General features: G+C 43.5%; 1 protein-coding gene across 2 annotated transcripts in view; it reads right to left on the reverse strand.

Annotated features, from left to right (window-relative positions):
• The window catches only part of LOC117501876, a 120,487-nt gene that overhangs the window by 12,920 nt on the left and 81,248 nt on the right, over nt 1-26,319 (reverse strand). The window lies entirely within an intron of this gene.

Raw genomic sequence — 26,319 nt, forward strand, 5'->3', positions numbered from 1 at the left:
AACCTCCTCCCTTCTCCTTCGCTTACTGGAAGTCATCTGCGGCCCCTTGCCAGTAACTTATTTCTCAAGTTCCTCTTTTCTGTTAACACTTCAGCTTTTCTGAGAATTCATTCTTGTAAATAATTTCTTTAGAATCACATCAATCATATTCAATTCAATTTCAATTTTCAATTTTTTTTTTTATATAGCGCCAAATCACAACAAACTGTTGCCCCAAGGCGCTTTATATTGTAAGGCAAGGCCATACAATAATTATGTAAAACCCCAACGGTCAAAACGACCCCCTGTGAGCAAGCACTTGGCTACAGTGGGAAGGAAAAACTCCCTTTTAACAGGAAGAAACTTCCAGCAGAACCAGGCTCAGGGAGGGGCAGTCTTCTGCTGGGACTGGTTGGGGCTGAGGGAGAGAACCAGGAAAAAGACATGCTGTGGAGGGGAGCAGAGATCGATCACTAATGATTAAATGCAGAGTGGTGCATACAGAGCAAAAAGAGAAACAAACAGTGCATCATGGGAACCCCCCAGCAGTCTACGTCTATAGCAGCATAACTAAGGGATGGTTCAGGGTCACCTGATCCAGTCCTAACTATAAGCTTTAGCAAAAAGGAAAGTTTTAAGCCTAATCTTAAAAGTAGAGAGGGTGTCTGTCTCCCTGATCTGAATTGGGAGCTGGTTCCACAGGAGAGGAGCCTGAAAGCTGAAGGCTCTGCCTCCCATTCTACTCTTACAAACCCTAGGAACTACAAGTAAGCCTGCAGTCTGAGAGCGAAGCACTCTAATGGGGTGATATGGTACTACGAGGTCCCTAAGATAAGATGGGACCTGATTATTCAAAACCTTATAAGTAAGAAGAAGAATTTTAAATTCTATTCTAGAATTAACAGGAAGCCAATGAAGAGAGGCCAATATGGGTGAGATATGCTCTCTCCTTCTAGTCCCCGTTAGTACTCTAACTGCAGCATTTTGAATTAACTGAAGGCTTTTTAGGGAACTTTTAGGACAACCTGATAATAATGAATTACAATAGTCCAGCCTAGAGGAAATAAATGCATTAATTAGTTTTTCAGCATCACTCTGTGACAAGACCTTTCTAATTTTAGAGATATTGCGTAAATGCAAAAAAGCAGTCCTACATATTTGTTTAATATGCGCTTTGAATGACATATCCTGATCAAAAATGACTCCAAGATTTCTCACAGTATTACTAGAGGTCAGGGTAATGCCATCCAGAGTAAGGATCTGGTTAGACACCATGTTTCTAAGATTTGTGGGGCCAAGTACAATAACTTCAGTTTTATCTGAGTTTAAAAGCAGGAAATTAGAGGTCATCCATGTCTTTATGTCTGTAAGACAATCCTGCAGTTTAGCTAATTGGTGTGTGTCCTCTGGCTTCATGGATAGATAAAGCTGGGTATCATCTGCGTAACAATGAAAATTTAAGCAATACCGTCTAATAATACTGCCTAAGGGAAGCATGTATAAAGTGAATAAAATTGGTCCTAGCACAGAACCTTGTGGAACTCCATAATTAACTTTAGTCTGTGAAGAAGATTCCCCATTTACATGAACAAATTGTAACCTATTAGACAAATATGATTCAAACCACCGCAGCGCAGTGCCTTTAATACCTATGGCATGCTCTAATCTCTGTAATAAAATTTTATGGTCAACAGTATCAAAAGCAGCACTGAGGTCTAACAGAACAAGCACAGAGATGAGTCCACTGTCCGAGGCCATAAGAAGATCATTTGTAACCTTCAATAATGCTGTTTCTGTACTATGATGAATTCTAAAACCTGACTGAAACTCTTCAAATAGACCATTCCTCTGCAGATGATCAGTTAGCTGTTTTACAACTACCCTTTCAAGAATTTTTGAGAGAAAAGGAAGGTTGGAGATTGGCCTATAATTAGCTAAGATAGCTGGGTCAAGTGATGGCTTTTTAAGTAATGGTTTAATTACTGCCACCTTAAAAGCCTGTGGTACATAGCCAACTAACAAAGATAGATTGATCATATTTAAGATCGAAGCATTAAATAATGGTAGGGCTTCCTTGAGCAGCCTGGTAGGAATGGGGTCTAATAAACATGTTGATGGTTTGGATGAAATAACTAATGAAAATAACTCAGACAGGACAATCGGAGAGTAAGAGTCTAACCAAATACCGGCATCACTGAAAGCAGCCAAAGATAACGATACGTCTTTGGGATGGTTATGAGTAATTTTTTCTCTAATAGTTAAAATTTTGTTAGCAAAGAAAGTCATGAAGTCATTACTAGTTAAAGTTAATGGAATACTCAGCTCAATAGAGCTCTGACTCTTTGTCAGCCTGGCTACAGTGCTGAAAAGAAACCTGGGGTTGTTCTTATTTTCTTCAATTAGTGATGAGTAGAAAGATGTCCTAGCTTTACGGAGGGCTTTTTTATAGAGCAACAGACTCTTTTTCCAGGCTAAGTGAAGATCTTCTAAATTAGTGAGACGCCACTTCCTCTCCAACTTACGGGTTATCTGCTTTAAGCTATGAGTTTGTGAGTTATACCACGAAGTCAGGCACTTCTGATTTAAAGCTCTCTTTTCAGAGGAGCTACAGCATCCAAAGTTGTCTTCAATGAGGATGTAAAACTATTGACGAGATACTCTATCTCACGTACAGAGTTTAGGTAGCTACTCTGCACTGTGTTGGTATATGGCATTAGAGAACATAAAGAAGGAATCATATCCTTAAACCTAGTTACAGCGCTTTCTGAAAGACTTCTAGTGTAATGAAACTTATTCCCCACTGCTGGGTAGTCCATCAGAGTAAATGTAAATGTTATTAAGAAATGATCAGACAGAAGGGAGTTTTCAGGGAATACTGTTAAGTCTTCTATTTCCATACCATAAGTCAGAACAAGATCTAAGATATGATTAAAGTGGTGGGTGGACTCATTTACATTTTGAGCAAAGCCAATAGAGTCTAATAATAGATTAAATGCAGTGTTGAGGCTGTCATTCTCAGCATCTGTGTGGATGTTAAAATCGCCCACTATAATTATCTTATCTGAGTTAAGCACTAAGTCAGACAAAAGCTCTGAAAATTCAGAGAAACTCACAGTAACGATCAGGTGGACGATAGATAATAACAAATAAAACTGGTTTTTGGGACTTCCAATTTGGATGGACAAGACTAAGAGTCAAGCTTTCAAATGAATTAAAGCTCTGTCTGGGTTTTTGATTAATTAATAAGCAGGAATGGAAGATTGCTGCTAATCCTCCGCCTCGGCCCGTGCTACGAGCATTCTGACAGTTAGTGTGACTCGGGGGTGTTGACTCATTTAAACTAACATATTCATCCTGCTGTAACCAGGTTTCTGTAAGGCAGAATAAATCAATATGTTGATCAATTATTATATCATTTACCAACAGGGACTTAGAAGAGAGAGACCTAATGTTTAATAGACCACATTTCACTGTTTTAGTCTGTGGTGCAATTGAAGGTGCTATATTATTTTTTCTTTTTGAATTTTTATGCTTAAATAGATTTTTGCTGGTTATTGGTGGTCTGGGAGCAGGCACTGTCTCTACAGGGATGGGGTAATGAGGGGATGGCAGGGGGAGAGAAGCTGCAGAGAGGTGTGTAAGACTACAACTCTGCTTCCTAGTCCCAACCCTGGATAGTCACGGTTTGGAGGATTTAAGAAAATTGGCCAGATTTCTAGAAATGAGAGCTGCTCCATCCAAAGTGGGATGGATGCCGTCTCTCCTAACAAGACCAGGTTTTCCCCAGAAGCTTTGCCAATTATCTATGAAGCCCACCTCATTTTTTGGACACCACTCAGACAGCCAGCAATTCAAGGAGAACATGCGGCTAAACATGTCACTCCCGGTCCGATTGGGGAGGGGCCCAGAGAAAACTACAGAGTCCGACATTGTTTTTGCAAAGTTACACACCGATTCAATGTTAATTTTAGTGACCTCCGATTGGCGTAACCGGGTGTCATTACTGCCGACGTGAATTACAATCTTACCAAATTTACGCTTAGCCTTAGCCAGCAGTTTCAAATTTCCTTCAATGTCGCCTGCTCTGGCCCCCGGAAGACAATTGACTATGGTTGCTGGTGTCGGTAACTTCACATTTCTCAAAACAGAGTCGCCAATAACCAGAGTTTGATCCTCGGCGGGTGTGTCGCCGAGTGGGGAAAAACGGTTAGAAATGTGAACAGGTTGGCGGTGTACACGGGGCTTCTGTTTAGAACTACGCTTCCTCCTCACAGTCACCCAGTCGGCCTGCTTTCCCGGCTGCTCGGGATCTGCCAGAGGGGAACTAACGGCGGCTAAGCTACCTTTTCCACGGTGCGGAGCCGAGTCTCCAATTCGCCCAGCCTGGCCTCCAAAGCTACGAATAAGCTACACTTATTACAAGTACCGTTACTGCTAAAGGAGGCCGAGGAATAACTAAACATTTCACACCCAGAGCAGAAAAGTGCGGGAGAGACAGGAGAAGCCGCCATGCTAAATCGGCTAAGAGCTAGTAGCTGCGCTAAGCTAGCGGATTACTAAAAACACGCAAAGTGAATAATGTGTAAATAATTTAGAGGTGATTCAGCAGAAGGAGTGCTTTAGTTAAGGCACGTGAAGATTACACTGTGAAACAAATCGTTATCTAGATAACTAGATCAATCTAACTGCGCAGATTAAACAGCTAACAGATACAGCAAAACACCGCTGTGCTCCGGAACAGGAAGTGATACAATACGGCAGTGAGAACCAACCACCAGAATCAATCAATCATTTCATTACAACTCTCTTTCACATAAAAACAATTCATATGATCATATACAAACATTTTCATTCCTTATTATTCATTTCATATTTTACCAACATCTTAATCATTTGATCAGTTGTTTATCATCAGCTTTTCTTGCCCTGCTTGCGACATCTTCTTCACTTCCTCTTTCTCTCTGACTCTGCACTCTTTATGAAAAACAACTTCTTCACTTCCTCTTTTCCTCTGACTCTGCACTCTTTATGAAAAACAACTCATATAATCATTAATTTCACTTATTTGTAACATACTTTTTCTAATCAACTCTTAATTTTAACACATTAATACTTCATTTAATCATACTTGTCATGTTAGAATCATTCTTAGACATATTCCATCGTCTTCACCACTGAGTTCATTCCGTGGGCCTCCCCATTTGTAATGGAAAAATCCGGTATGACCTCACTTACTTCTGTAAGGTACCAAACACTGTGCAGTTTAATCCAATAGCATGTATATTAATTCCATGGCTCGTATTATATTCCAAGATGAAAACAAGCCGAAAGCAAGCTTAAAGTCATCTTTCTTGACACCCCCTCCATGACTTGAAGCTCTGCCGATCTCTCTATACCTCCATAAAAACATCCTCGTCATCGTCGACAGGGTGAAGGGTGAGCACTTCTTTTTCATCCACCATTGGAGACAGAACAGGAGGAGCTGGAGTTGAACGACACTCATCCAGCACCACGTACTCCTCTCCGCCCATCTGTAGATTGCTGTCGCCGTCAGAAGGCTGTTCATCCAGTAGTGGTGATTGTGATGGTAATCCCAATGGAGACAGAGTTGCCTCATATTCCTGAGATGATAATCCATCAGGGAACGATGGTGCACATGGTGAAGTGGGGGTGACGGGTGTATAACACGATGTAATTGGTGTAGATGGCCGTGGTGATGTATCCTTCGTTTGAGGTGAAGCTTCAGCGTGAATATCCTCAGGCTCGGGCTGTTGAAGGTGTTCATCCAGGAACACCTGCGTGAGGGCATCCAAACACCAGTTCATATCCTCGGTTTGCACCCCAACCTCAGCAGTGCGCTGTGGAGATGAACGTGGAACTGGTGGTAATGAAGGACCAATGGCCACGATCCGGCCATCAGCAAGATGAGCTGTGGAGAATCTTATTCCCGTAGGATACATCCACATTTTGGTAAACACGGGGCAATACATATATCCTTCTGGAGACACTATAGTGTCAGATCGTATTTGATCACTCAAGAGAGAATGCCAGATCATGTCTGCCTCGATCTCAATTTTTATGTATGCATCTGATGGTAGCTGGGGCAGAAAAGATGTATCCTTCCGTCCCATTATTCCTCGTGCCACTTGAACAGCGAAGTTGTTGCTATACCACGTCGGGCACCACAGAGTCGGTGTTATCTCCCAGAAGAAGTTCCAGGGTGGCTTGACAATGAATACATCTTATATCCCCCTATAGTGTAAGAGGAAACATTAGTCTTTTAACTATTATATTGCAAGCAAGCAAAAGTGTTCGTCGGGATTATTCAGATGTACGCCAGAGACGCCTCATGATCACCGTAGGAGAGTGGGACTGTGATGACGTTACCATTCCCGCTGTAGCTGAAGGAGCTGTACGCGGGAAGCAAGCATCATAGGTCGTAAACCATAACAGCAGGAGTAGTTGACTAACCATGGACAGCCAGTATAAAGCTGATAATATTCCCCATCCTAAGGCCCAAATTATGATAAGTCCAAGTTTGTAGAGCCAGGGTTTCTTGCGTTGTACGGCTCCAGTTAACATAGCTATGTACGCCAATAGGGTCAGGGCCATCACAGCTTCACACACAATGTCAGCTATCACTGCTGGGGCGTAAAAGATTGCTGTCATATCTATCACCATCCAAATTGTAATTGATGTGTACTGCCATATTCCCCAACAGTCAAACTGGAGAGTAAAGCGACCGAGGACGTGAGTGATGAATAAAGACAACCCTAGGTCACTCTGACCATAGTGCAGATTGATGATCGCCAATCTGACACATCCATGTAGTAGCGTTACTATTCGCAGTGGTTGTCGTAAGTCCCAACGGCCGACACAGCAGTATAGCAGCCATATTAACAGTAGTGCAATAAACTCCACTCTACTCACTTTGAAGATGGTGTCATTTATGCCGCCAGTATTGTTGGACATTGTGCTCTCTTGTTCTTTTTACTTATCTCCTTAAGTTGGTATGCTGTTATGTAGATGCTTCTTCTTCCTTCACTCCCCCAAGGCAGAATGAACAGGGCGTGTCTCGGCGTCAGGCTTTGTAGGCTTCATCGCTCCTCCCCTAACGGAGGAGGGGCTCCATATCACTGCGTTGTGTGCTCCTCCCACACAAGCGCAGGGCGGCTGCGAAACTTCCTTTTAACAAAACATATCCAATCACTGCAGCAATAATAAGTCCTATTATGATTAACAGATAGATATCCAAACAAATGTCCAATCCAACCAGTCACTACTTCGAGACCTTCTTTAATGACTTCTCCGGTCTCTGCAGCGAAAGTGGTGATTATTCCTCCAGCTACTATTTGCGTTCTTTCCCACCAAGAACATTCATGCCGACCTCTTCCTTTTCCACAGCTCAACCAATGTTCTGCAGGCGATTCACATGTACCATTATTGTAAATCTGATTGGGTCCCAACCATTCGTAACCGACAATTTCTCGTCCTTCACATAGACTCTTCTTGAAGGCGTATCCTTCCTCAAGCATTATCAAAGCATCACCAACAAATGGCACTATGTGGCCTAGGACCTGCTTCCTTTTTGACAGCCTTGGCACATCCAACGTTGGGTGGAAAACCTCTTATCCATTCGCCTGCACTGTTCTTCTCCCAAACTGTTTGATGGCCGTAAGTGTCGTACTCGCCGTCATAGTAAGCGTCACAATATTCTTCCCAGCCGGGAACATTTCTACAATTTTGGCGGGCAAGGCTTATCGTGCATGTGGTATTACGTCTATTACAAATCATTTTCCAGGGCCGTGGCGTAACATAAGGGTTTGGTCTCCAGAGTACACTGGACCAAGTAGCTCTGTCTCTGGAGTAAACCGTGGCGATGTATTGATATTTAACCCAATAATTATCACTTTGATCTAAACAGGGGAATACCCAATCTTCAACTTCATATTTCTCCATTCCCCACCAGGTGACGTCCTTACTACGTCTAACTCCTTCCTGCCATGCTTGAAGGGTCCCCTTAATGGTTGGAACCTGTAACAACTTTGTACAGTTATATACACATCTTATCCAATTCCCTGTCTTAATTTGGTCTATGGGACATCGGGGGGATTTACCAGAACCTTCAGCCAAATTATTATGGTATTCTGTCTCATGTAAGCTTCCATAGATTCTATTCGCCACGCATCGATCAATTTTGTTAAAATCTTCCTGAGGTACTGACCTTAGCTCATCAGGCTTTGGTAGTTTTTGCACATAGAATTTTGCTTTATGTGGACCCCGCAAACTATGACCAGTCCACGTGTATCCCTTCGGAAAATTCCCCTCAAAATGTATCAGTGGAACACTCCAGACCCACGGAATGGTGCAAGCACCATGTAATTTTGAGATTTACATCCAATAGGTCGATTCCAATAACATCTATCTAATTTTGCCACTTTTTCTTTTACACAATAATCATGAATCTTCTTCCATCTATTTTTAACCACGTTATCAATACTTTTAACTTTTGGTTCTAATACTTGCTGGTTATCTTGTGTTGGTGATGTAGGGAGTGGTTTGGTTTTTTCCTGTGTTGGTGATATCTTTGTGGATCCCACCAATGCTGCTGGTGAGATGGTGGTTGGTTTGGAATATGGTATTCCTGTTCCTATGTCGGTAGCATTGTTCAATGGAGGGACTATTGTAGATGTAGTATCCACTTTCAGCACTCTGCTGCGGGTGTTGTCACAGGTGAGGTTATAATTACCCCAATGTTTCCAGGTAGGCATTATCATTCTGCAAACATCATGTCTTGGTGATGCTGGAAAAACAGCTTCTTTTTCCCAATATCCTGCTCGATAGCCCAGCAGTACTCTGCATCCCCATGAGCAATACCAGGCTGGTTCGCCAGGTTCAGGTCTTATCCAAGTGCAGCCTACTTCTCTTCGCTCTCTTTGTTTTACCCGTAAGATGGTTGCCACGATAATCTCTTGCTCCCTCACTTGTAGGTTTTGAAGGATGTCTGCTCCGGTGGTCAGGCTGTGATTGGTGGTGACGGTTGGAAATTCCCCACTGTCGTTCAAGTATTGCAGCCACTTATTCTTTTGCATCTGCTGGGTTAGGTTCTTCATCTTTGCCCATTTCTCTGTAGAATTCTGGTCCCATATCATATAGATGTTTCTTGATTCAACTCCCCAACATGTCTGTTGGAAAGTTTTAGTTGTTGCGTACTGGACCCTGATATGGGTTAAGGTCCAGGGCGTACTACCATAGTGGTACAGGATAGCTAGAAGTACAGCAACGCGGACTAATAATGCTGTAAGTCTGGCCATCCAACTCCAACATTGGAGGCACTTTTTCTTCCACGGCTGGCTTTGTTGCTGCTGCTTTATTCCAACATTTTCGTAGTAGAATTCACTCGGTACTGGTGGCAGCAGCTCCATCTTTTGTTGTTGCAGTAGTGGCATTTCTATGCCAAATTCTCTTTCTCTTGGTCTTTCGTTGGTTCTTTGAGGTTGCGTGGTGATCACGCTGTATTCCCGTGGTTCTCCCATCTCGGAGATAGATGATCTTAGGTGCTGTTGTTTGTCTCGTGCTCCCAACAGAGACGCTTGATGCTCGTTGCTGAAGAAGGGTGATTAACAAGGGAGATGGCCATGGAAGTCTAATATCTAGTCCTCGCCACGCCCATTTCCAAGTGACGACTGTCACCTCCTTCATTTCAGGCGGTGGTCCCTGGGGTGTGTAGAAACACTGTGAAGATGCAGGATTCAATTCTCTACGTAGGTGCAAGATATCCTCATAGGCGTCCCAATATGCCGTTCCACTGTAGACATACTGCGCCATCACAGAGTACAGAGGAGTTGATCTCCGAAATAGTCCTCTTCCCGACTTTATGCCAAGTCGTATCAGTATAGCCTTTGGGGGTTGCCAAAGCCCCACTAGTACTCTGGTTCGCCATCCACTAATAGGCGGGAGACTTCCGCCTCTCTCGATGTCAAGGTACTGTACTGTCGTGCATATTGGCAAAGTTTGGTTCTCAATCAAATAAAAAGTTGAACGTGCCTCTTGTAGTTGAAGTCTTTTAAACATATAGGGACTACTGGTCCAGATCTGGAAAGATCCAAGCCAAATATCCACATACATTCCCTGTAATGGATCAACATAATTAGGTCCCCACCTTATTTTAAATCTGTAGCCCCTTCTCTGTACATACACTATGTTCAAGATGCAGGGGTATAAGTCTGGACATCGGGGAATTGGGTAAAACTTCCATCCAACCCCAGGGCAATTCCAGTGTTGTCCAACTTTGTTCACGATAGCTTCCAGAGGAGTGTATATTCCAGGCTCTGCAAGGTCAGCAGTTCTTTTATATGAGTCATTATCTACAAAGTATCCTCCTGTTCCCAGCAACCATCCCTTTTCTTTGTAATCCTTTTGTGGCCAGCTTAAACATATTTTCTTGTAGGGTAATTCCAAGTATGGTGCGAGTCCTCCAGGCCCGGATCGTAGACTATTTACATTATTTTCATCCAGTTTGAAGGTCCGCAGCATGATTCAGAGTGAGTTATCACTCTGCCATCGGTCTCCTTCTCTTTCTGCCAAGATGCACCACCATAGGGAATAGTCGTCTCTTAAAGAGATGAGTGTAGATGGGAGATGGGTGCTTAAGTTCTGAATCCATTCCTTTCCACGCCCACTTCCACATCGTAACAATTATTCTGTCAGGTTTAGGGAGGGGTCCCTCAGGGATCCTCTGTACTTGATGTGGGGGTACATAGTTCCATAGATCTTGCCAATGCTGCCAAAACTGGTGTCCAGAATACCTGGTTTGTGATAGGGCTAGATAAAGGGGAACTATAGGCTTGTCTTCTTGATCCTTGGGTTCAATTTGAAGCTGAATTTTCCTTGCTTGACTACAGTTCCAGACTCCTCTTCTGTACAGGTAGAAGAAGTCTTGATTTACAAAAATTGGTGGTATGGTTGGGGGTAGGCAGGTCATACAGGCCAGGGGTTGATCGATAACTCTCAAATTTAATGTCTGGTTATCTAATACGGGATATCTTGGATCTTGCAGTCGTCTGTTCAATCGACGTCGCATGTTGGGGCTTGTTGTCCAGATCAAGCATTGGTTAAGGTATATTTCAACATAGACTCCTTGGAGTGGCTCAACGTAATTAATCCCCAATCTCAATGTGAATCTCAGGTCTTTGAGTTCAATCAATCAATCAACTTTTTTCTTATATAACGCCAAATCACAACAAACAGTTGCCCCAAGGCGCTCCATATTGCAAGGCAAGGCCATACAATAATTATGAAAAACCCCAACGGTCAAAACGACCCCCTATGAGCAAGCACTTGGCCACAGTGGGAAGGAAAAACTCCCTTTTAACAGGAAGAAACCTCCAGCAGAACCAGGCTCAGGGAGGGGCAGTCTTCTGCTGAGACTGGTTGGGGCTGAGGGAAAGAACCAGGAAAAAGACATGCCGAGAAGGGGGGCAGAGATCGATCACTAATGATCCAAGAGTAGGTGTCTGGACATCTTGGAACCGATTGGGGTAGTTTTCGGCGTCCTATTATGTACCAATGCCGCAGACTTTCCACACTAAGCACTCGTTCCGCAAGTAATTTTTGTCCTGTTGTCTCTGTTAAGTCGGCATCTCTTTTATATTCATAATTTGAGACATAAATCCATTAGATGCTAGTTCCCAATCTTCTTCATCAAAATCTTTTTCTGGCCAATTTAAGTATAGTTTCTCAGCACCAATGCCACATTGTATATAGGGTCCAAATCTTCCTCGATTATTAATAATGGGTACTCTATTTACATCTGGTCCTTGCGACATTTTGCAAACAGCCGCTCTTTTTACTTCTTCCTTATCCCGCGGAAAATGGAGGGAAGCATCCAGCGACTCTGAGGCTTTCCTGATTTTTCCTCACCTTGAGTCGGTTGGTGTAACGACTGCCGCTGTTCCTCCAGGAGGTCAACATGTGCCCCGACAGAGTAAACCCCCACATAGGGGACCAACACCACCAGCACTGTGAGCCGCACCCTAAGTGTTTGGTCCGGCCTACTAGGAGTGTCTGCTCTGCTAGCCACTCCCCCCAAAGATTGTATCCTCCTCTTTCTCACCCATTCTTCGGGTGTCACGTGGTACTCGGCTGACTTCTTCTTCGGTTTTGCTGCTTTATTTCCCCAGGCGTCTAGTCCAGTGGTAAAATAATGCATGAGGGTTTCTCTGCCCCCTTTTTCTTGTGGCACCTTTTCTGCATCTTCCAGTGGAATTTCTGGGTTTTTTAGAACTTCTTCTATCAATTTGGCCCAAGTTGTCAATTCCCAAGGGCCAATCCATCCTTCTTCTTGGGCTTTTTGCTGTTCATCTGTCAGTCCTCCCATCATGTCTGTATATCCGGGTCGCTCCAGATCTCTATACACTCTGAACACCAGTGGAATTTGCACTGTGTCTATTGGAGGGTCATAAGTTTGCCCATACTCTGGATCATGGGACCAACTTTATGCAACAACTAGCTTTATGCAACAAAGACGGCTTCCGCTCACCACCTCCTGCAGCTTGGTTACCTCCTCCTGCTCTAGTTGTTTCCAACATCAAATAGACACTTGGTGCCGTTGGACTCACGTCACCGCTGCCTTGATTCCCTTCAGCTTGATCAAGTGCAACTGTTGCTGCAGGATTAGCCCAACAGGCTTCATCGGTGTGAAAGGTCCTCAGGGGGTCCAAAAACCTTCTCACTTGCCATCCTTCTGCTCTTGCCACATGCAGAATTCTTCCCATATGAGTTTTTGCTTTACACACCAGGCAATACTCGATCGCATGTCCATTCCAATAGCATGAGCACACCTGCATATCCACATCGTCTCCACGTATCTCCCACTGGGTGTAAAAGACCATTCTTGGCAACTGGGTTAGTTGGCATATCCCACATACAAGTGCATCCAAAACCTTCACTGGCTTGTGAAGTATTTGCTTGAACTCATGTTTTGCCCCACTTGGAATTGGGGGTTTTCTAATCCCAGGTCCCGACCATTGGACCGTCAGCGGTACTTCTTCGCGGCAAATCACACAGTGATTCTCAACTTTTTTCCATTGTAATATCTCCTTTTCACAAGATAAAAATCCTTTCTTTGCATGATATAGTTTCCTCAGGGCTCTGCCTGCCCAGAGGTCAGTTTTTGTTCTTCTTAAGGCAACCACCCCATTGACAGTGGCCACTCTGACGAAGGGTGAAAGATCTTGGGTGTTTTTGGCCATGTTTAGCTCCTGGTTTCGTCTAGTTAGGAGTTGGCTTCAGCTGCTCTACTCCTTGAATTCCCTTCTTCTTCAATTCTACTGTGTTGCTGTCCAGTATCTTCACTACTGTATCTGTGGTCTCATACTTAGGTTTAACAGCAGTGTTGGTTAGGTGATCTTGAGCTCTCACCCACACCCTCTGCCCAACCTTAAATGGGATCTTTGGTTCTGGTTCTCCGTCCCTTTTAGTCTGACTCTGCCCCACTTCCGGTGTTGAAAATGGGCGTTGGTTCAGTTCTTGCGAAGGGGTGGGCCTGCCGGCACGATGGCGGTCATTCAGGGCCTGTCCAATTTCCAGGGCCTTAGTACTCCATTCCCTCGTGTTAGCATTCTTCCCAATCCAGTTTTTCACCAGTCCAATAGCCCTTTCCACAACTCCATTTGCTTGAGGGGTGTATGGGGGCGAGTAAATTCTCATTACTCCATTTTCCTGGCACCACTGGTCGACCTGAGCATTACGGAAATGTGTCCCATTGTCCGTTCTCAGCTCGCTAGGTATCCCCAGATTTGAACACACTTGATCCAACATGTTAATCACACTGCTGCCGTTGGCTTTTCTCACAGGCTTAACAGTCACATAGCCCGACATAGAGTCTACAAGCACCAACAGATACTTTTCTCCTTTCTTACCGTTCACCCCCATGGGCCCGGCAACATCCATGCATACTGATCCCCATGGAACAGTACTTTTTATGGTGAAACCATCCACCCTTTGTCCTCGTCGTCCTGCATTGTATCGACCACATACTTCACAGTCTTTGAGGACTCGCCAGACTTGGTTTCTCGGAATCCAAAGTTGCAGCTTCTCCAGCTCCTTCCGTGTGGGAATGGTACCTGCATGGCCAAGCGCTTCATGTACGGCCAGCACCATCGCTTTCACGGACTCTTTTGGAACTACCCTTCCCTTGGGTGTCTGTTCCCACTTCTCGATCCCGACAACGACGACTTTTCTCAGCTGCACATAGCGGTCCACTTCTTCGTTCCCGCTCCAATGTGCTCCTTCTTTTACATGGGCCTTCTGATGTACCACATCTAAGTCCATTGTTAGCCTCAACTCGGCTATTTTCCTCCACAAATCCATATGAGCTACAGGCTTCCCCTTAGCTCCCTCGAATCCGTTTTCTTCCCAAATGGATAAGTCCTCTTTCAGGGCTTGTGCGCAGTAATGACTGTCTGTAACCACTTTAGCCCTTTTTACTCTCCTCTTGGAAATCTCCAAGATTCCTTCCAGTATTGCTGTAACTTCTCCAGCTTGGGCACTCCCTGGCGTTCGACCTTTTTGACGATATTTCTCTCTATCTTGATACTTCAGAATATAGCCCCAATAAGCTATATTGTCTGTACCCTTCTTCGACCCATCGGTGTACATAGTCCAGTCGTATGGCTCCATAGGGAGTTGCCTCTCCTTCTGCAACTTCTTTGTCGCCGACTGTTTTGGCCCAATTTTCTCGGGGCTTATTAAGGTGGTGATTTGTCCTCTTTTCCACTCTTCTCCGAGACGTTTACACCACCATACAAGCCACTCTCTGGTCCCCATCTTGTCCTTTGGGACTGGTGGGCTCTTCAAAACGGCCAGGATCTGCCCCTCCTTATGCTTACCTGGATAGTATATCCCTAATGTGTGTATAATTCCTGTCATGTCTTCTTTGAAACATTCATCAGTTTCCACACTGTGATCTATGACATATTTCTGAACTGTTTCTGCCCAAGTATCATATCCTCGTCCATACAATACCAATCTGTGTGGCCGGAAATCCACTTCTTTTTTCCCTTCATGTTCGGATTCAGGGTTTGCTACGGGTCCTGGCTCTCCTTCAGCCATATTTTCACTGCTTGGCGCCTTGAGTCAGGGATGAGTGACAGACTACTTGGCTATTCAGCGCTAATTCCAGAGGTTAATTCCAGATCAGCTGCTCCTTTTCCCGCTTCTCCCCTCAGGAACCTCACGGGGTGATGATCCTATTCTCTCTTGTAGATCACCATTTTGCACGGTATACTCTCATACCTGCTTTCTTGACGATCCGATCCAGCAGGCTCCCTTGCCTGCTTCCCTTCCTCGTCGTTTAATGACAATCCAGCAGGCTATCCCCGTCTGCTTCTCGTCCCCGATCCCAGCTCCCTGGGATAATTACTCCTGTTTCCTTTACTTCGTCGTTCTGGTGGTCGCCTCTGGAGTACAGATATGTTTCAAGCCGTTACTGGACCTATACAAGCCATCAGCCGACACTCTCCACAACACTGTCCTCTACGGTGATCTATTCAGGGGCTTTCCACCTGCCCAATGGCAAAGACTCTCCTTTGGCCAGGATTCTTCCTCGGACCCGACTACACTTTGTCTGGTCCCTGTTCGGGCACCACGTGTCCGATCCCACTACCTAGATACATGGCACACGCTCACCCTCCGCTGAGTGTGGTTGTGTAAAACCAGCTCTCCGTCTCTGGGGTCCGACCTTCGTGTCTCCACGGGTATTACCCGGCAAGGCTACACAAAGGCTATTTAAGCTGGTGTCGAGGAGATTCGTCTAGCTGCTCACTGCCTCCATCCGGACGTCCACCCCGCTGAAGCTGGTCTCGCACCCCGGTTGAATAGCCTCCTCAGGAACCAGGATATGAACCGGCCACGCCCGTTAACGGCAGCTCTCCTCTTATGGATCAGGGCTCTTGGAATGTTGCTAGATTTTAAATTTAGTGACTCGTACAGCGAGTCCCCAGGATGTGTTATTTTTACTGAAAACCAGACTAACCTTTTAGAGCACTTTGATGTTGTGCACCCAATATACTTAACTTTCACACCTTAAGAAGCATCAATAATCCAATGTCCGAGCCTTAACACTTTGACTGCATGCTTGGAGTTTTATTGCAGGTTTTGCAAGGGCCGATAACATATTCATCATGGGTTATATGGTGATGATTTCACAACAGTAATACAAATATAATTAAAATAATGATTGGCTGAGATTTATTATTTTTTTTTTTTTATATATATATAATACAATAATTCTGACTGATCTTGCTTTGACTGGGACTGGATTGATTTCTTAACAAATTTTCCTGGGAGTGAGGGAGGAAGGTTTTCGAGGTTAAGGTCCCCAGCTCGATGAACTTGATTTCCTCTTCATCAGCTATTAGTCGTTGGCTGACCACGATCCTTGTGCGATATTGTGATCCTTCAGCAAAGTTAATCCAAAAAAGATATTATTCCATCTTCAATCAACCACAAGTTGATCTAATCCATTCTGGTATGCTGTGATATTCCTTGAGAGAAATCGTTGAACATTTCCCACTCAGACTTAAGGCCAGTGGTTATCCTCCATCGTTCTGCTACTCCGTAACTGGACGGCCTGAGTGGGCGTTGTAATATCTCTCAAATGACTCTGCACGGCTCCAATCCTCTCACTCCACGATTCCAATTGATGCTCACAAAATGGTCAAGTCTTGTGATCTCCTCGTAGCAGGGGAGTAGTGGCAACAGCACCTCTCCCTGGAAGAATAACCCCGATTTCTGGTGTTTCAACAAGTTATATATGTTCCTGACTCCAGTCGTCCTCAGATGATCTTGGCTACCATGGGGACACTTTTGACTCAAAACATCCTCCCTTCTCCTTCTGCTTTACTGGAAATCTCCGCAGCCCCTACCAGTAACTTATTTCTCAAGTTCCTCTTTTCTGTTAACACTTCAGCTTTTCTGAGAATTCATTCTTTTAAATCAATCATTTCATTACAACTCTCTTTCACATAAAAACAATTCATATGATCATATACAAACATTCTCATTCCTTATTATTCATTTCATATTTTACCAACATCTTAATCATTTGGTCAATTGTTTCACATCAGTTTTTCTTGCCCCACTTGCGACATCTTCTTCACTCCCTCTTTTTCTCTGACTCTGCACTCTATGAAAAACAACTCATATAATCATTCATTTCACTTATTCGTAAAATACATCTGTTAAAGATTTTGTATATATGTTATCACTGTTAAACATTTGTACCTTTGTCTTCTTTCCCATGAAAACGGTGTTGTGCTGTTTGGCACCTGTCTTAACGTAACCCTGTGCTTGTTATTCAACCTTGTTTTAGCATGCTGGGGTCAATCTGAACTGGGAATGAAGAGCTGGATGTACTTATTATTATTATACAACTTTGTTGTGTAGCCGCTAACGACTGGGAGTGAAGCATGATGGGGTCAGGCTGAACTGGGAGTAAAAGAACTGGAGGTTGTTTTGACTGTTGTGATGTGATGCTTAGTGTGAAGAACAGGACACTCCAGGCAGATGCAGAACAGCTGATAACTGCAACAGACGAACGGGATGTGCTGACCTTCGACGATAAGAGTAAAAGAAAGAAACTGTTTTTCCTTACAGCTGCACTTATTGACGTATGTGTTTATGTTACGGGAAGAAACTTGTCTTGCGTCGCTCCCCCCCACCCTTAGGACAAGTTTTTTTTATGTGGTGAGGGCTTCTCTAATAAAAAGAGCGGGAGAGCAGGCCAGACTTTAGTGTAGCCTTGGTGTACAGCCTGACTGCACTCCGCGCGAGATTAATTTGACTTTCTGTCTCACTGGTGTTTCTTGACTCTGTTTGTCTTATCAAGGTTTTAAGAATGTTTGGAGGAGAAAATACCCAACATTGACTGGGGGCTCGTCCGGGATCTCAACAACACCGGAGGTGTCCGGCGGGGGTCGCCAAGTCCAGACGTAAATCCTTGGCCAAGGTCCGATCGATTGATCGTGTCTGCAATTGTCGACCACCGTTGGCATCGTCTGGTTGACGAGATTTTCCCGAAGAAGACAGGCAGGAGGTCGAGTCAGTGAGTAGAATTTCTTTGTAACAGTACTGAGTGAGTGGTGATCAGATCACATAAAACAGTTAAACTCCGTAAGCGATGATACAGAATCGTCTGTTAATGAAACACAGTTAAACTCTGTAAGGAGGGCGGACTCCTCTACGGTTGCGAGGGACGCACGTAGTTAAATTCCGAAGGAGGGTACGGACTCCTCTGTTTTAATACGTAAGGGGAATCCCGGGTAGAAATACGTGCACTGTAAAAAGGCAGTTAAATCTCGCAGGGACGGTGGAGTCCCCTAATGCAGGACATTAGTTAAATTCCACGGGAGGGCGAGCTCCCCTGGCCTAAGAATGCGCGTACGATTATTAAAAGTGTTTCTATGTGTAAATAGTGTTTTGTGTAAGTGTAAATAGAATAACTGTGTGAAAGTGTAATACTTTGGACAACGTTAGTGACAACCGTGTGTGTGGAAGCAGAGGCAAGTGATTCCGCTTCCTACGGGGAGGTGAAAGGAATCAACCACACGACGGCAAATTAATTGTCCCGTCCAAAGAAGTGAAAACTTCAGATTTAGAACACCCTAGGTGTGCCCCCGTCTGAAGTCCAAATTATAACAAGGGATAATAAAAATGGGGGGTAAGACGTCTAAAAATAAGGAAAATTTATCAACTGACGACTGGAAATTTATGGAAGCAAAAAATCCAAAAGCAACAAAGAAATTGGAGACCTGGATAAATAAACATGACTTTGACGGACGACTGAACCTGATCAGTATACAGAAGCTAAAGAAGGAGTTAGAACAGGAACATAAAGGTGATGAGAAAAAGATGCAGAAAGTAGGGGCCGATTTAGTGGCATTTTGGGAGGAGGAAGCAGAGAACAGATGGAAGGAAGCAGAGAAGCGACGATTAGAGAAAGCAAGGAAAAAGAAAGCTGTAGGTAAGGCAGAAGAAGATGTGATAATTCAGCACAGAGAACCAGAACAGCCTCAACAACCACCGCCGGCTGAATCGTCGGCGACAACAACACCTTTATATCCTCCTCTACCAGAGGATGACGATGTGCCGCCACCACAGTATGATTTGGCAGTAAAACCTAAGGTAAAAAGTGAAAAAACAGAAAAACCACAAACACGCAGTCAAGCGAAAGTGCCTACAGCCCCTCCCATGGTGGAACACAGTGACCAGGGAGATGCCTATCCTATGATAGAAGTACCAAATCCTCGTGCAGGAACAGCAGGACAGCGATCAACCATGCTCGTATATCGGACATGGAATGCTGATGATATCAAAGCAGCAGTCGACATAATGCCATCGCCACGTGTCGATATCGAGGGATTTATGCAGGATATAGAAAACATTAGAAATTCTTACCACCTTAATGGACCTGAAGTCCAACAGGTGTGGATGAAAGCATGTGGCCCTAAATGGAGTCAGATACGCGGAGACTGGAGTCCTGCAGACCAACAAGGCGTACCACTGACACATGATGATCTAGTCTTGAAAACAAGAGTGGAAGCTATGATTACACGTGCAAAAGGTGTGTTAGGACCAAAGATAAATTATACTGAAATTACCAGGACAACACAGAAAGAAGGAGAGCCATGGACAGAGTTTAGATGCAGATTTGAGAATGTATTTAGAGTCCATAGTGGCATATTGCCAGGAACACCAGTGTATGAACATTTACCAGATTACCGCAGGGTTACGCAGAGAGTCCAACTATTTATTCTCAAGTCATGTCAGCATGTTTAGCCAATTTCGTTCCACCGGCAGATAGCCAACTATTAGTGTATGTTGATGACATTTTGATTGCCTCTGACACACGAGAAAACTGCATAACTGACACAGTAGCATTATTATGTTTCTTATTTGATAATGGCCACAAAGTGAGTAGAAACAAAGTTCAGTTGTGTAGGGATAAAGTAAAATATTTAGGACATGAATTATCAGCCACTGGGCGCACGATCCTGTCTGACAGGAAGGAAGCAATTTTGCACGCTCCAAAACCACAAACTAAAAAGCAGATGATGTCATTTCTTGGACTGACTAATTACTGCAGGGCATGGATTCCCTGCTATGCAGAATTGACTAGTCCACTTTCTGATTTGATGTACAAAGATGATATTTCAATGTCAACCGTGTTGGAATGGAACAAAGAAGCTGAGGAAGCTTTTGTAAAAGTAAAACAAACATTAGTGTCATCCACAGTTTTGGCACTACCAGATTATAGTAAACCATTCATTCAAACAGTTGATTGTAAGAATAAGTTCATGACTAGTGTTTTGGTACAAGTGTATGGCTCAAAATTAAGGCCAGTTGCCTACTACTCATCTAAATTGGATGCAGTGGCAAGTGCTCTACCACCATGTGTACAGGCTGTTATTGCAGCCTCTATGGCTGTTCAAAGTAGCAGCAATGTTGTTCTATTCCATCAGCTGACATTGAAAGTTCCACATGCAGCTTCTGCACTTCTGTTGCAGACAAACATGAGCCTTTTGTCCCCAGCAAGACATCTTTCGTGCATGTCCTTGCTATTATCACAACCACACCTTACGGTGGAGCGCTGTACAACATTGAATCCCTCCACATTGATACCTTTACCTGAGGATGGTGAGCCGCACAATTGTCTTGATGTAGCTACAGTCTGTACGAAAGCACGCCCAGACCTCCAGGACACACCCATCCCACACAGTACAATTGTGTATGTGGATGGTTCTTCCACTAAAAATGCTTATGGACAAACACAATCTGGATATGCTGTTGTCACAAATTCAGAAGTATTGGATTCGGCTTCATTGCCATCGTCATTTTCAGCACAAGCAGCTGAATTAGTTGCTTTACCTGCAGCTTGCTATCTGTTTAAAGGTACGGCTGTCACAATCTATACAGACAGCCAGTACGCTTTCAGCACAGTGCATGTGTTTGCAAAACTGTGGGAAGAGCGTGGAATGGTGACATCATCTGGAAAGCCAGTGACTCATGCCACTCTCCTGACTGCACTACTGAAAGCTGTGAAATTGCCTAAACAAATTGCTATATGCAAATGTGCGGCTCACACTAAAGGCTCTGACAGTGTTTCGAAAGGAAATGATTTTGCTGACAGAGCAGCAAAAGAGGCAGCAGCAGCTCCTTCTATTTTTGTTGTACAGGAAACCACTCCAGATTTGCACTTAGGTCATACACTGCTTGCTGACATGCAACAGCAGGCAACTGAAAGAGAAAAACGAATGTGGTTAAATAGAGGAGCTACATATGCAAATGATTTGTACTTATGACCACAAAAGAAACCCATATTGCCAAAAAATATGTTTAAATGGGCGGCTATCATGAGCCATGGCGTGACGCATGTCTCATCAGGGGGTATGATATCGCAATTGCAATCTATTTTTTGTCTTTATGGGTTCGACGCATATGCAAAACAGCATTGTAGAGCATGCATGATATGTGCAAAACACAACTCACAAGGCAATTTGAGACCCCAAAGAGGCAAATTTCCAACACCACAATATCCCTTTCAAGTGATTCATATGGATTATATACAGCTGAGTAAACATGAAGGGAAGGAATTTTGTTTAGTCATAATTGATGCCTTCTCAAAATGGGTAGAATTGTTCCCTACAAAACATGCAGATGCACTTACAGTGGCTAAAGCATTATGCAAAGACATCATTCCACGATTTGGAATACCAGAAACAGTCTATTCGGACAATGGAGCGCATTTTGTTAATACAATAGTGCAATACGTAGGAGAAGCGCTACAGGTTAATCTCAAAAATCATTGTGCTTAAAAAAAACAGACTTAGAAAGACAATGGAGGAAACAGGCAGACCATGGACACATTGTGTAGATTTGGTAAAAATGTATATAAACATAACTAGTACCATGGGGTTGACACCGTATGAAACATTGTTTGGCAGAAAATATCGATTGCCATATTATGGGCAAATTTGGGATGTACCTGAGGAAGCCAATTTGGCAGATTACATGAGAAAGATGTTAGAAAGACAACGAGGGAGAGCTTCAAACACTGATGATCCCATTTCTCCACAGGAGGACCCTAAAGTGGTACCTGGAGACTGGGTGTTGATAAGAAGCATCAAGAGAAAACACTGGCATTCACCTAAATGGGAAGGGCCCCATCAAGTACTACTCACAACACCCACAGCCTTGAAAATTGGGGAAAGAAGTACATGGATTCATTTAACTCACTGTAAGAAAGTCATTTCTGCAGACACAGACAAACAGTAAGAACAGTAGGACAAGACTAGTAATAGTGTGTGAGCTTGGTGTTAAGATCCAGGTTAGACACGAAAACTAGCAGAAGACATTAAGAAGCCACTGTTCTGAACATAGGTGTGCTGTAGTGTGCAGAAATGGCGAAAGAAAAAAACAAAAAGAACGAGGGTTTCTGGACCCCATGGACAGTCCTTGTTATGCTACTTTTCTTTTTCGGATTGGGCTTATTATTAAAAGCCATAAGCACGGGACATGATAATAAGGATCACCTCCGCAGATTGCAGAGACCAAAAAGAAGTAACGAAGACCCCAGTCCAATAATAAATGCCACAGTACATAGTTGTGATAGGAACAATGCGTACCGATTTGGTGTACAAGCCTGCATTCCTAGAAATGCTTCTGTGGTCATCTCTGTACCATATAGTGCTCTTACCCATGGAACATGGGATGGTGACAGAGGGACTAATTACGGAAATAGTTTCTCATGGTATATGACCAATGATCAACAAGATAAGAGATGGGAAACGTTGGTAGCCGATGAATGGAGTAGATGGACACCAAGATGGGCACAAACCGAGTGGGCTAAGTACCAGAGTCAAATTCTCAAAATGTATCAAACAGATAAGCTGTTTATAGTGGTGAATACCACAGAAAAAGGAACCATATTCCCACCTGATATAAAGGGAGACTGTTGGTTGTTCCTCCTTTGGGTATACAAACCAGGAAAAGATCCGTATTTCCATTTTTTCCTCTGTGAAACAGATAGAGTACAGCAACCAATATTGACAGAATTAAGTACGTCAAAGGGGGTGTCCATACAAGCAAAGGGGATGTCCGTACAAGGCACAAAAGACATGAAGGCAGATGACTGGTTCCTAGTAACTACAGGAATTAGTGGACAAAATAACAATTGGCTTCTAATGGCAGAACAAGCAGGACTAGCTGCAAAGAAGGACTGTATTGTATGTATGGGACCCAGACCTATATTACAGGTAATACCGGCAGCATTACCCAAAGACTGTCTGCTGACTGTAATGACACAGACATACATTGCAGCAAACAACAATTGTTCTAAGTGGGACAAGATCTATCCATTGACCAAATTGACTAAGATTAAACCTTTATTTTCAAGCAAAGTTGGGCATGCTAACCATACATGTGTAAACTTGACAGGGACAAGTAAGACTTTGGGTAGCTTAAACCACACTGCCTGGTGTAGGGATGTGGTCCATAGTACTCCCGCATTCAAACCTGTCGGTAGGAGTGACGTATGGTGGTGGTGTGGTGATAACAGAATCTTTGACAGACTGCCACGAAATGTGTCAGGTTATTGTGCATTAATATCATTATTGTTACCAGTTAAAGCTATACCCATGACCCCTGAAGACGTTACGACATATGCAGCCTCTCTTATTCCTGAAGACTGGCAGAAAGGCATAGCCAGACATAGAGTAAAAAGAGATTGGAAAGGAGTGGGAAATCCAACATATATTGATGCAATAGGAGTCCCCAGAGGAGTGCCTGACGAGTATAAACTGGTTGATCAAATAGCAGCTGGATTCGAATCTTCCATCTGTTGGTGGTGTTCCATTAATAAAAACGTGGACAGAATAAACTACATCCACTACAATGTACAGAAATTAGGAAATTGGACTGAGGAAGGATTTAAGGCTGTCCATTCACAGTTAGAAGCCACGTCCCTTATGGCCTTCCAGAATCGTATTGCTCTGGATATGTTGTTGGCAGAGAAAGGAGGTGTTTGTGCCATGTTCGGAGAACAATGCTGCACATTCATTCCCAACAACACAGCTGCAGATGGCAGTCTCACTCAAGCCATCGACGGGCTGAGGACGTTGAACAGGAAGACGAAAGAGCACAGTGGAGTAAACACCGAAGGCTGGGATTGGTGGCTGGAAGGGATGGGAAAATGGAGGTCTTTGATTTCTTCACTATTAGTGTCTATATTTGCTGCAATTCTAACATTGTGTGGATGTTGTTGTATTCCATGTCTCCGAGGCCTTGTAAATAGAATGATAACTACAGCACTAAGTCCAGGACCAGGAGGGGGTCCAGCATCATATCCACTCCTGGGGAAAGACGACGACGAGGAGGACGATGACTCTCATGACCTGTACCCAGACCAATGGAAGTATGATGACCCAGACACCGATGATGGTGACAATGATGACATCACCTCTGGGGTGTAAGCCTATAGAACATACCATGATGAACCTCTTAGTGAAAATCTCAAAAAGAAATGCTAAGTTGGGTGATGCCTACTATATGTTTAACAGGCGATAAACAGGAGGGGAATGTTAAAGATTTTGTATATATGTTATCACTGTTAAACATTTGTACCTTTGTCTTCTTTCCCATGAAAACGGTGTTGTGCTGTTTGGCACCTGTCTTAACGTAACCCTGTGCTTGTTATTCAACCTTGTTTTAGCATGCTGGGGTCAATCTGAACTGGGAATGAAGAGCTGGATGTACTTATTATTATTATACAACTTTGTTGTGTAGCCGCTAACGACTGGGAGTGAAGCATGATGGGGTCAGGCTGAACTGGGAGTAAAAGAACTGGAGGTTGTTTTGACTGTTGTGATGTGATACTTAGTGTGAAGAACAGGACACTCCAGGCAGATGCAGAACAGCTGATAACTGCAACAGACGAACGGGATGTGCTGACCTTCGACGATAAGAGTAAAAGAAAGAAACTGTTTTTCCTTACAGCTGCACTTATTGACGTATGTGTTTATGTTACGGGAAGAAACTTGTCTTGCGTCGCTCCCCCCCACCCTTAGGACAAGTTTTTTTTATGTGGTGAGGGCTTCTCTAATAAAAAGAGCGGGAGAGCAGGCCAGACTTTAGTGTAGCCTTGGTGTACAGCCTGACTGCACTCCGCGCGAGATTAATTTGACTTTCTGTCTCACTGGTGTTTCTTGACTCTGTTTGTCTTATCAAGGTTTTAAGAATGTTTGGAGGAGAAAATACCCAACAACATCTTCTAATCAACTCTTAATTTTAACACATTACTACTTCATTTGATCATACTTGTCATGTTAGAATCATTTTTAGATATATTCCCTCGTCTTCACCACCGAGTTCATTCCGTGGACCTCCCCATTTGCAATGGAAAAGTCCAGCATGACCTCACTTACTCCTAGAAGGTACCAAAAACTGTGCAGTTTAATTCATCATCATGTATATTAATCCCATGGCACGTATTATACTCCAAGATGAAAACAAGATGAGAGCAAGCTTAAAGTCATCTTTCCTGACAGTACATGACAGTCAAAGCTAGAACTGCCTTTAAAGGGTTTGTTTGGACAAAATAAAAGGTCAAAATTTTGCAATATCCACTGCCACCGAAATATCCACAGTTTTGTACACACTTTTCTCTTTACACACAGAATCTGTCTTTTGCTGCTTCATAACTTTAATTTTTTTTTAATTTGTGCTTTGAATACCTTTGTCATTCTGTTATATTTTATGTTATTACACCAGACCTTTTAAGTCTGTGTTTGGTTTATATTTGCACTGAAAGGCTTGCACCTTACCTTTCAATGTACTTGTTACAATGGCAATAAAGAATACAAATTATGATTTAACTCTGCAGTGTCCACCAAACGTGGCACACATAAGTAGGTGGGTTTTGGAACTGCCCGGGTGACATCAAATTCACCAAAGGTTAATCAATTGGTCAAGGTAAACAAAAAAAGGTCCCTTTTTCAGTCAGATTTGCACCAAATGTTGCACACATACAGGGGTGGATTCCAGAACTAACCAGCAAGGTTACGTTTGTCAAAGGTCAATCACTGAGGTCAAATTCCTGTCTGTCCATCTGTTTGTTGGTCAACAAGGTCCTTTTGCAGATTTCTACCAAACTCGGTATGTCAATGAATGTTAACCCCAAAACTCCAGATGTCAGCTCAGCCAACAGTCAATCACTTGGCTGAAAGACAGGGTCAAAAGTCAGGTTGCAGTAACCGTTACGGTCTTCATGCCTTTGGGTACTAT

Source organism: Thalassophryne amazonica, chromosome 20 (assembly GCF_902500255.1).
Source record: "Thalassophryne amazonica chromosome 20, fThaAma1.1, whole genome shotgun sequence".
In the NCBI taxonomy this organism is placed as follows: Eukaryota; Metazoa; Chordata; class Actinopteri; order Batrachoidiformes; family Batrachoididae; genus Thalassophryne; species Thalassophryne amazonica.